This window comes from Sinocyclocheilus grahami, unplaced genomic scaffold (genome assembly GCF_001515645.1).
Source record: "Sinocyclocheilus grahami isolate Dianchi unplaced genomic scaffold, SAMN03320097.WGS_v1.1 scaffold837.1, whole genome shotgun sequence".
Taxonomy (NCBI): domain Eukaryota; kingdom Metazoa; phylum Chordata; class Actinopteri; order Cypriniformes; family Cyprinidae; genus Sinocyclocheilus; species Sinocyclocheilus grahami.
In genome coordinates this window covers 384,536-396,780 of record NW_015506016.1, presented here as the reverse complement: position 1 = coordinate 396,780, position 12,245 = coordinate 384,536, and positions in this window count along the sequence as shown.

Genomic DNA, 12,245 nt, shown 5'->3' with positions numbered 1-12,245 from the left:
GAGTGTTTTGTGTTTTTGTGTCAGTGTATGTATAGGCTGCCATGTGCTGCAGTGAAAGAGGACGAGCCCCAGTTGACCGATCGTGGGGTTGAGAAAGTAGAACACCCCTTTCCCTCTCTCCTCCAATCCCTCGCTTTTTCTTCTTCCGCACCCAGCCGGCTGCGACGGATGCCGGTACAGCATCACCTTGGTATCGCACTAGCACATCAACCGTACCTCTCTCTACCCAAGCAATTAGGATGAATGAAGCAGAAATGAGACACAACAAGGCTGACACACACAAAAAGCAGGAAACAGAAATAATTAGTGTGCCCGCTTACCGGCTCGGCGTGTTTCAGGGAGATAACAGCGGTCCAGCTCTTTCCGCAGGCAAAAGGAAGAAGAGAAAGGATGGAGGGAATAAAACAAAACAGAATAAAAAGGGGAAAAAGAGCAGGGCCAGAAACAACACTCCTTTATCCCAGGGAGCTGAGACTGTGGGTTTCCCTAAACGCACGGCTAGTGTCTGCTTAAACCACAAGCTCACGCTGAGTGTGTGCGTCTCTCTCTCTCGCTCGCTCGCTCACTCACATTCAGGCACCAAATGGTCTCTCTCACTGTCTCTCTGCTTTCAAGACAGTCCTGCCTAGCAGCTGCTCATCTATGAGAAATAGAACGCTCTGTTCCTCTCTCTCTCTCTCTCGCTCTCACAAAGACCCCCGCTAGCCTCTCCCCTTCACACCCCCTCCCCCTAACCAACAACTGACTGCTGGTGTAGGACTGGGGTGGGAGGGGGCGGGAGTGTGCGAATATGCAAGCGTACCATTTGCACGAGCGCCGTATTTGTTTGTGTGTATAAGGGTGGGGGGGTTTAACTCTTCTCCTTCAGGCCACAACAGCAGGTGTGCGTGTGTTGGTGGGTGACATGGACGTGGCCCCTCCGAGAAGGTGATGAGTTGCGGCGCCGATGGGGAGAGGTGAAATGAGGCATGTCTAAGTGGCCAGGATAGCTATGTAGTAGTCGTCACACGATTCATACCACTAATGTATACTTGAAGACATCCAACCATGTAGACTAGCACAGGACTGATGTTGAGGGAAGGTATGAAGATGTCTTCAGATGTACAGTAAAATGCATGTTAATTCCAAGCAAACCAGGGTACTGGATTATAAGATAACCAAAATATTTTCTACAGTAGGCTGTAAAAAAAGATTCTGTTTTGTCTTTTCTACTTCAAAATACCATGCTTAATTCTATGTATTACTTGCCATTTCTTTGTAATGTTTTGTGAAATTTACTAACAATTTCTGAGACAAAAAATATTTCTACACTAAATGTTTCAGTGAATGTCAATGGCCAACTTCCATTTCGTTTGCAAACTAACATTCTGTATATTGATTTGTTTTTAAGTACTGTAAATAAGCAGATGGCAACATAAATTGAGGTTATTTGTCAGCAATACTCTTTATGTTGACATAATTGTTTTTGAAACAGGAAGTTGGGAACCATCTTAATAAAAAATGTAAAGAAAAAAGCCAATAGTGTTTAGTGTGTGTGAGATGATGACCTTGCTAGTCAAAAATTATCATTCTAGAAAGAATCTGATTTAACACAAATTTGGATACGCCCCTAAGTGCAGGATGAGTCATCAATATTTTCAGTCTGAAGAAAAAGTCAGACACAATTTTGTCAATAGAAATACACTAGCTCAGTGTTTCCCAAAATGGTGTTTCATGAGGGAACTGCTGGGGATTTGTGAGTTGATGATAAGCTATTAATTAATTAATTACATCATAAAAATGTAAAATTCAAACAATAAATAACTTTTAAATAAAAACAAAAATAAAGCACTTGCAAAAAATGTTGTTGTTTTTTTCTTTTTGTTTACCTGCGTACAGTATGTCATGTAACCAGTGCCTGACATCAGAGAATTATGAACATGCAAATGTGGTTTTATTTTAAATTATTGAAATACTAACTTGAAATCTCAGGGGGTATTGCAAATAAATATTAATGTCATAAGGGTTCAGCTGAAAAAAGTTTGGGGGTTTATGCACAAGCATATAGATGACTAAAAGCTTCAAAACTCAGAAGGTGGTTTGCTTTTTCTGATGAAAAAGATCCAGTTTAACAGAGTTACTCACTTTCATTTCGTCAAAATGTTCAGGGAGACGGCATAGTGTTTTGAGACGTCAGTGGGTGAATCATACTTTGTGGAAAAGTACAACTAATTGTTTTGACGAAATTGAGAAGAACAAGAGCGTGTGGAGGCAGAAGTGTGTGTGTGTGTCAGTGTGAATGCTTTTAGACATGCTTACCCCCAGTGTGAGTCTCCACCGTAATGGTAGTGCATTAAAAAAAGAGTCAGACAAATGTATATCTAATTATAGATATAAGCCTTCCTGTCAGAGTGCTCTCCCCTAAATAAGAGGATGTTGTGAGGTTTCACTTTCAGACTTACTCACATATTCTTCCTGTTGCAATGTGCTTTACTCTTGTCACAGTCTGATGAATCTTTTATTTAGATTTGAATTCTTAGCTGTAGGCAGAATTTCACACTTATATATAATAAATAGAGTAAAGGTTATGCATTTTTGGCGTCCTGTCCAAGGGAAGAGCTCTGAGCTCAGAATTTAGGCCTGAACCCAGAGTACCCCCCGGTTTGAGATAGGAATAATTAGTATTAGTACAATCTGTATTGTATAAAGTGCTTTACAAACAAAAAAAAATAAAAATAAATCAAATAAAAAAAGTTAGAAGTGAGAAGATTGAGTGGTGGAGGGATGCTGGAAAACTATCAAGGAACAGCGGTAAGTCTGCTGTGTATATATATATATACCGCTTATCTTGGTAATTGGGTTGATTACTGATTGTGGTCCTCTCGTGTTAATTAGGTTAATTATCTGAACGTGCTGCTCCCGGACTTTGTTAATAAAACATCATAACGTTTTTATATTGAAAATATACTCGTACTTTGTATGTGATTATTTTGACTATACTGCTTGGTATGTCACTAATTTGCAAAGCGATATCATAATAAAGAGGACAGAATTACATTACAGGATTCATTTGAAAGTAAACAAGAAGTTTAGATTTTATGAACAAAATCTAAGTGTTGCTTTTTCATGCAAAAGATGCCTCCATGATGGTACGGTGTTCTGAGTGGTTGCTTGGTCATTTTAAAGGGGTCATGAACTGAGAAATCAAAATTCAACATATAAGAGGTCATTGTACCATAAAGACATCCTGTAAGTTTCAGAGCTCAAAACTTTCTTGTTAGTCTAAAAACAGCTTATATTGAAGCCAACCTGTCAAAACGACAGGTTGTGGAATGTGCCACTTTATGATGTAATAGTGAGGCTAAACCCCGCCTCCGCAGAAGATGATCAACGCCTGCTTCTACATCACTGACTGTTTAGCACCGCCCACCGATTCACACATGTAGTGTAACTATCGAGAGAGGCAAATGCAGGTCTACACTGAAACCAAATGATAAAGATGCTCCGAAGACAACAAAACGCTGTGCAGTGCCAAGTTGTGGAAAAACACAGTCTTTGCATCGCCTTCCTTCTGATCCCAGCAATAGGAAAGAGTGGATGAACTTTATTTTTAATGAAGTTCCAGACCACATCAGTAAGAACTTGGTCCTTTGTTCACTTCATTTTACCGCAGATTCGTTTACAAACAAGGCACAATTCGACTCAGGATTTTCAGAAAGATTGAAACTAAAAGACGATGCTGTGCCGACTATATTGGATCCAACAGTAATGTCACACCAGGTGAGTAACTGTTGTTATAATGTGGTCACTATTGCTTTGTCTGTTATTACAGATTGTTTGATATGTATTAAGTTTTTATGCGATTTTTACCTAAATCCTACATTTATTGGGTTATTTCTATAACAACGCAACCAGTTGGGTTAAAATTTTAAATTCAATATTGAAACAATATTTTTTTCATAGTGCGATTTTTGGTGTATTATATTAAAACCAGTTAATTATGATAATAATACATGGAATTCGCAAAAAAACAAAAACATTCAAAAATGCATTGTCCCTGTTTTTCAGTTGATAGATAATAATGTGATAGATAATGTGTGAACTGTTTCTTTTCTTTATTAATTTTAGAATGCTGTGGACATGGGTATATTATACCCAGGAAGGATATCTGGCTTGGTTTTAATGCAACATCTCCAAGATGATCTTAAATAGAAAGAACATTGATTAATCGCCAAACAAGAATTGAAAAAGGGTATATTATATACATGGGTATATTATACCCATGTCAGAGATAAACTTTGAGCTCTAAAGGGCATGCATCTCAATGAAGATTCCCGTCTTGCAAGACAGAGAAGAGAGCCTTGGATCTTCTGGATATTTCTTCTGGTGAGAGAATCCTGCATAACAACTCTCTAATTTCATGGCAATTTCAATTATGTACTGACAAGCACAATGACACACTTGCACTTAAGCAATATTACACAAACAGGAGTACTGTACATAGCTGAGTTAAGGCTGCTTTGTGGCTGCTCAAATTTCTCTGTTTAGATGCAATGAAGCACGAAAATTTCTAACTCATCTCAGAATCTATGTTTGCATTTGTAATTGCTCTGTAAATGCATTTATGCGCCTCTGGACACCATTAAACAGCGTGTAAAGACACATAAATGTCACTGTTTCTGCCCCATCTTTGTAGTGTGAATACTGGCATTAGACTCTAGATCAATCTAGATCAGGTATGAGACCACAGGTTACCACAGTCTGCTGATATAGAATCTTAACAGCACAATTACAAGTGTGATTGTGCTTTTATACAACAACTTACATTTAATTGACTAAATCACTGATAGACTCACATTAAGACCCACTAGCATAATAATTTAACATGCAGAAAGATTTGACAAAGCCCCACACCTGTCTATAATGATGCAAACACCACTCTTGTAACACTCGGCCAATCAAATCGATATATTACAGAATTTAATCCATTGTCACAGTAAGAAAACAGCTCGATTAATCAATGTTCTTTCTATTTAAGATCATCTTGGAGATGTTGCATTAAAACCAAGCAAGATATCCTTCCTTCATTGCCATACAAAGTGGGTAAATGTATAATTTATGAAAATACATTTTGGGGTATTATTTGATCTTATGTACATGTGCATATTTACCATTTTAAATGTCTGTTTAAAGGTTGAAGCAAATATCATTCAGTGTTTGGAGGAGTAACAAAGCAATTCCTTCACGTCCTGCAGTTTTGGGATAAAAATCAAGCCTTTGTTATTGTAGGAGGAATGACACTGAAGCAAGACCATCTTTTACAAGCAGTTCATAGATGCTTTATATTATTTTACATTTTGGACACTGAGTAGCCCAAGCCTGTTTCTACAGCACACAATATTCTATATTCTGTTCCATAAACACATTTTCACCTATTTCAACAGTTTATAATTCCATTGTCTGTACTAGCTTTGTTCTGTTTGTTTTTTTATTTGTGATTTTTGTAAATTGAACACACTGCGATTATGAAGTAAGTATTAACACACTTTTAACATAACTTAATTTAAAAGAAGTGTTTGCAACTTTAAATGTAATGCATATAAAACATTTTCAATATGTTTGTAAGCTGTACATTATTATGCTATTATGACCTGCTTATTGCCAGGTGGCAGAAATGTGCTGAGGTGGTGTGTGGAGAAATGCTATTGTGACATTAAAAAATGACTGGAGAGATTGCACCTGACAATTTCCTGAACAGAGCGGCCATACTCTCATATCTTTGAATCCATTCTTTTGTGTTTTCTTATAACACATTCTAACTTTGGAGGTGAGATAATACTGACTGAATTACAGCAAATGCAAAATGAGGAAAGAGAAAAAAATCATGTAATATATTTATATATTTAACAAATAAGTGCATGAATCTCTTGTTTTGGGTTTTGGTGTATTTATTGGTGACGCCATGGTTATAATTTCTACTAAATTTCTACTTTATTTTTTACATAATTTACTCAACAGTGTAGGCCATTCAATCACATAAAATAATAAAAAGAAAAGAAAAATAAATAAATAAAATAGTAATTTCAAATAACAGTTTTTTATTTGAATATATTTTAAAATGCAATATATTCCTGTGATGCAAAGCTGAATTTTCAGCAGCCTTTACAGTCTCTCCTTCAGAAATCACTGTGATATGCTGATTTAACTCTCTAGAAACATTTATTATTATTATCAATGTTAAAAACAGTTGTGCTGCTTAATATTTTTGAGGAAACCGTGATTGAAAAATCATCATTCTCTGAAGAATAGGAAGTTCAAAAGAACAACATTTATATGAAATCATCTTTGTAACATTATAAGAATCTTTGTAACATTATAAACGTCTTTACTGTCACCTTTGATCCATTTAATGCATCCTTGCTGAATAAAAGTATTAATTTATTTTTCTTAAAAAAAGTACTCCCCCAAATCATTTGAATGGTAGTGTACATTTCCATGTTTCAACATCTGAACATCCCACATACACAATGTTACGACATTTAGTGGACTGTTTTAAACAATTTAAAATGGCTATTCTGACTAAAGTCTATTATAGCATAAACAACTCAATTCTGCATATGAGGAGCAACCTAAAAATGTCATATGAACATGTTTATGAGAGAGAAAACTCCTTCAAAGGCTTTCAGAATGATACCTTATTTCTGAAGTCAACAGCTCATTACAATCAAACTCTTTGCCATTGCATCATATCTTCATAACTGAAGCATCAGCTGTTTTTTTTCCCTCAATGCCCTCTTATTTACTATCACCCTCTTCCACATACGCTTCTTTTTATTATGCGAGTATTAGCCCAGTGACCTAAATCTTCCAATGGAGGGTGAAACTGCCCTAGTGAAGACGGCTGTTTGCCAGCCTGCTTGATAGTGTTGGTTTGGTAAACACTAGATATGTTGAATCCAAGCTAACAGCTGTATTACTGAACCCCAAGCACTCTGTGAAACGATGTACAGTATGTGATACAGAAATGCATTGAAATGTATTCGGTGTCTACATGTGGGAGAGCGTACATGTCTGTGCCGATGTTTGTTATGAGATTAGCATTTGGTTGAGACAAATTCGTTTGGAATCCTTTTCTTATGCCTGACAGTTCAGGAATAAATCAGTGCTTGGAATTTGAGGCTGTTGATGGTAATGAATGTTGAAGTGCGATCTGCCACGTTTAAATACGTAGCATAATGCGTTCAGGTCTGTGAATGGATGTGATGATTCATACTAATTAGCATTTAGCCGAGTTTGACCTTTGCATGAAATCATAGCTCTCTGGTGTTCACCACTCCAACACTGGTCACTACACAGAGCCACCGTCAACCAAAGCTGATGCCATTATTATCTTTTTAACTAATGGTCCAGTTGAGGCAAGAAGCAATGACAAATAATTGCTGAAATGTTCTGCGTAGGCCACTACTTAAATCAAGCAAACTTATTTTCAAGTTCTGAAGTAGCAGTTAGACTAGAAGTTCATTGGGTTTTAGTGGGGTTTTAGGGTTTTAGTGGGTAGAACTGTACATTTATCACTTGTAGGTGGACAGTAGTGCTAAGCAGCACAACACTGGCATTTCTTGATAGTACTGTAATACTGATTTCCCTTCATTTAATCCTAAAACAATAATACAACTTTGACGAGTCTGGCTTTTTAGTCTGTATGTGGTGTTTTGTATCTCTGTAAGCCATGATTCAATTAAGGCTTTTAAAATTGTAAATCCTACTTTGAATGCCTTGGAGTACTATTTTTTACTGAATAACACAACTTTGTTTTGTTCTTAAAGGATTAGTTCACCCTGTCTTACATACTTATAGTTGCCCTTCTGAAGACCATCATAGATTGGTTCTGGTGGACCCGCATAGTCAAAATGTTCACCAGCAAATCCTTACTTGTCAACCATTATTGTATTTCTGGTTAAGCTAGTTGAAGTTGAGGTTGAAGATGTCTGGTAGGTCTGGTAGCACACCATCATCCCATGTCAGCCATGCAAGTCTATTCATCAAGGGAGGATGGCTTTTAGGTTAGTTTGAGGAGCACAAGTCCAGCAGAAAAGCCCATCCTCTATTAGCTGAAATATTTATATTTGAGCAACATTTTCATGCAGTTCAAAGCTGAGCCGTTTATAATTCATACAACATCCATTATTTTTTGGGTCAGTTGTGTCATCCCATACAGTTGCCTACGGCTGCAGACCAAAATAAAGTAGCCCATAGATGCCTGGTCACCAGAAAAAGGTCACGTAAGATGCTAGCGCTCACTTTTCATGCATGTGAAATCATTGCTAGCATTCTACCAGCATTATCAACAGATGAGAACAGAGAACTGATGACGTTTGATTAATGCAGGGTTTTGTGACCTTGGATTCTTCTGGTTTTATCCATGGCAAGGGCTTTTGTGATAAGTCTGCACCTGTCCCCATGTGATGTATTTCATCTGTGACGCCTGTGATGGCATTTGGTTTGTGCGTTTGTGGGGGTGGTGAGCAACACAAAGAAAAGGCTTCAAATGATCCCACTCAATGAATGATACTCAGTAAAAGACTGACGTCACGTTCGTCTGAAAATAACCCTCACAAACATGCTGTAACATGCTATCATCCCACAGAGAAATCCATAGGCATATTAATCACATCCCTCTCTCTCCCTCCCTGCTACTAAACCTATTTTCGGCTTTTTCTTCGGGGCCACTCAAAGAGGTGCCGTTATTCACACCATCTCCAGCACTTGCCCCCTCCGCTTCCCCTTACTCTTACAAAGCTCCTCTGATCACCCCTGTAAAACGTGAGCAGATAGTATGGTCCAGCTACACTCTTGCTCGTCTGTCTCGCTGCTCTCACTCTCTCCTTATAAGGGCAAAATGCATTGAGAAAGAGCAGGAGAAGGGGCCGTACCAGCTCTCAGCGGCAGGCAGGGGGACCGGCGCTCTGTGGAGAGAGAGAACAAGCAGAGGCGGGGAGGGAATCGATGGTTCTGAAAGGACAGCGCCTTGATGTTCCCTATGACAGCAGGAGAACATACAGTATACACTCAGAGTTACATATGAATGCACTGAAAGGGAAGGACACCGCTAATAGTGTGGGTGAATGATTAGTGACTATGAACTTTCTCAGGTTTTTTTTTTTCTTTTGATGCTTTCTCAGTTTCTGTGTTCATTTTAGTAGCAGGGTATAAGGCAAGCATCACTTCGGCTATTTCTGATACCGTAGTGACATTAAGTTTAGTGATTGGATGCTTTTCTAAGTGATCAGAATGGAGGAAAAAATATCATAGACATACACTGAAGGACAGACTCAAGCAATATCTAGAGACTTGACTAGAGCTGACTAAGGCCAACCAACCCCTTAGAACACCTAAGCAACCACCAACAATCCCATAGCAAAAATGCCATAACCTAGTATACTCTATACTCTATTGCCCTAGCAACTGCCCAGAACACCCATAGCAACCACCTATCAATGCCCTATAAATACTTTGCAATGAGCCAGAAGCCCTAACAACTGCCTAGCAATATCCTAGCAATCATCCACTCAGAACAGTCTAAAAATGCCCTAGTAACCACCTAACAATGCCCTATAAATGCCCTAGCAACCAGTCAGAACACCCTAAAAAATTCTCTAACATCTATGCAGAACACCTGGGCAACCACCTATCGAATACTTCCAACACACATCAAAATAACCAAGCAATGGCATAGCAACTGCATAGTATACACTAAAAATCCCCTAGCACCAGTCTTAACACACCTAACAATTCATAGTTTTCATGTGATGTCACACCCTTACAGGAACGCCCACATGGAGGGCAAAACAAGGCTTTCCTTCACTGACTGCCAGTTATTTTTTTACGAGGTTTGCATTAAGTAGTAATGTAGTAAGACAGTGATATTTAAAGGCCAAATTCAGTATAAACCTTATTGATGATGCATACGTTGTACTATGAATTGTCTAGCAATAGCCTAGCAATCTCCCAGAACCCTCTACAAATTCCTTAGCAACCACCTAGGAACACCCTATAAATACTCTAGCAACTACTTAGCAACCAACCCGAACACCCTTAAAACTAGCAATATCTTAGCAATCAGCCAGAACACTCTAAAAATGCCCTAACAACCACCCAGAACACCCTAGCAACCACCTATCAACTCCTTAGCAACTACCTGCAACACCCATACAAATCAATGCAATAGCAACTACCTAAAACACACAAAAAATACCCCTGGCAACTGCCCAAAACACTCTAGCAACCACATAGCAATGTCCTGTCAATGCCCTAGCAATCATCATGTAATGCATAGCAACTACCTAGCAACCAGCCATAAGACCCTAACAACTGCCTAGCAATATGCTACCAATAACCTATAACACCCTAAAAATGCCCTAGCAACTGCCCACATCATCCTTGCAACAACCTAACAACACCCTATAATACGCAAGCTACTAACTGCCTAGTAATATCCTAGCAACCACCCAGAGCACCCTAAAATAACCTAGCAATGATCTAGAACACCCAACTACCTAGCAACCCATATGTCTAATACATTGGTTACAATTTTTTTTTAATAAATACAATTCTGTTCATAACTCTTTGATTTCTATTGTTTATATCAGCATATTGGTCACATTATTTTCACATACATTGAGTCAATGTACCTAGGCTCTAGAATAAAGAGCATCAGTGATATTCATGTTGGGTAAATGTGGACATGCAAAGAATGTGTTGAAATGTGTCAATTGCACGTGAAGCAATCAGTATACGCATAATAGATGTTATCACATGGCCATTTTTCTAATATGTCATTATAATTAGACTGTTCCAAGGGCAAATGTTTGAAACAGTCTTTGTCTTTGTAACATGCTTTTACAGGTGGATAAATGCTTATGTGGCAGTACTGTACATTTTGTTGTGACACTTCAGATTGGCCGTCTCAAATCAGACCTCACTGTACCCGCTACGTCTTCCCACGAAACACTGCTGAGATCAGACACACATTAGTGAGGATGATGAGGGCTGCCCTCACCTGTGTGCTGTCAGAATCTGCTCTCAGATCACAAATGACAGACCTCCACAGCATCACACATATGGAGCATTTCAATATGGAAGTATGACACAGAATATTGTTACATCCAAATACGCTCTCATACAGTGCTTGAAGGGGCTGTTCATCCAAAAATGAATATTCTGTCATTGTTTACTCACCTTCTGGTAATTTCAAACACGTATGATTGTCTTTCTTCTGTGAAACACAAAAAGATTTATTTATAGCAGAATATCCAAGATGAAAGTAAAGCAAGGGCACACAAATCATGAATTCAGATTACTTGGAATATAGTGCAAACAGGGTTTTGTGGCCACTTTATGACGCTATAGTTTTTTGTCTTTTCATGAATGTGACCGTTCTTGGTCCCCATCCACTTTTATTGTTTGGAAAAGAGCAGTGTGATTATTCTTCAATTCTATGTTCTACAGAGATATTATATACTAAGTATGACTAAAATGTATTAATATTTTTTCTCTTTTTTTCATAATGTATCATTTAATATATTTTTTTTAAATGTGGGCACATTTATGTTTATCAATTTGAACACCAAATTGGAGTGTCATATCAATCACCCTTTTACAGAAGTAGGACATGTTCCTATCAACCCATCATTGCCCTTAGATTTCAATGATAGGATGAGCAAGTTTAAGGTTAGAGGAGGATTATGGTCTGATTGATGGAAAGTGTAAATCCACTTCAGCTAATAAAAGTTCCACTGATAAGACTGGGAAAATCATCTTTAGTCTGGTTTTCATAGTCTGAATGATTTATGGTTTTAATGATATGGTCACCCAAAGAATATATCCTTTTTTTTTTTTTTTGCCCTTTCTTTCACAGTTTAATTTTTGTTAGCACTACTGTGACTGACCTGTGAATGGTGTATTTAATGATTCTGTTAGTAGATTCTGCTGAATGCAGTTCAGAGGTATTGAGTTTCTTTGCTGTATTGACTGTACCGGAGCTGGCCTGTGAGAATACAGCTGGGATTAATGTTACTGCACCAATATCATCTCCTCTCTGCCCTCAGCATCTCAGACTGCTGCTGCTGAGGCTTTGTGTTAGAGTCTGTCTACAGTTAAGAGCGAGAGTCTGTCTTTTGTGTCTTAATATGACGATTAAGTGTTGCATAGTGAATTTGTGTGTTTATCTCATGCTAACACATTCTTAATCCTCTCTGTCAAACTGA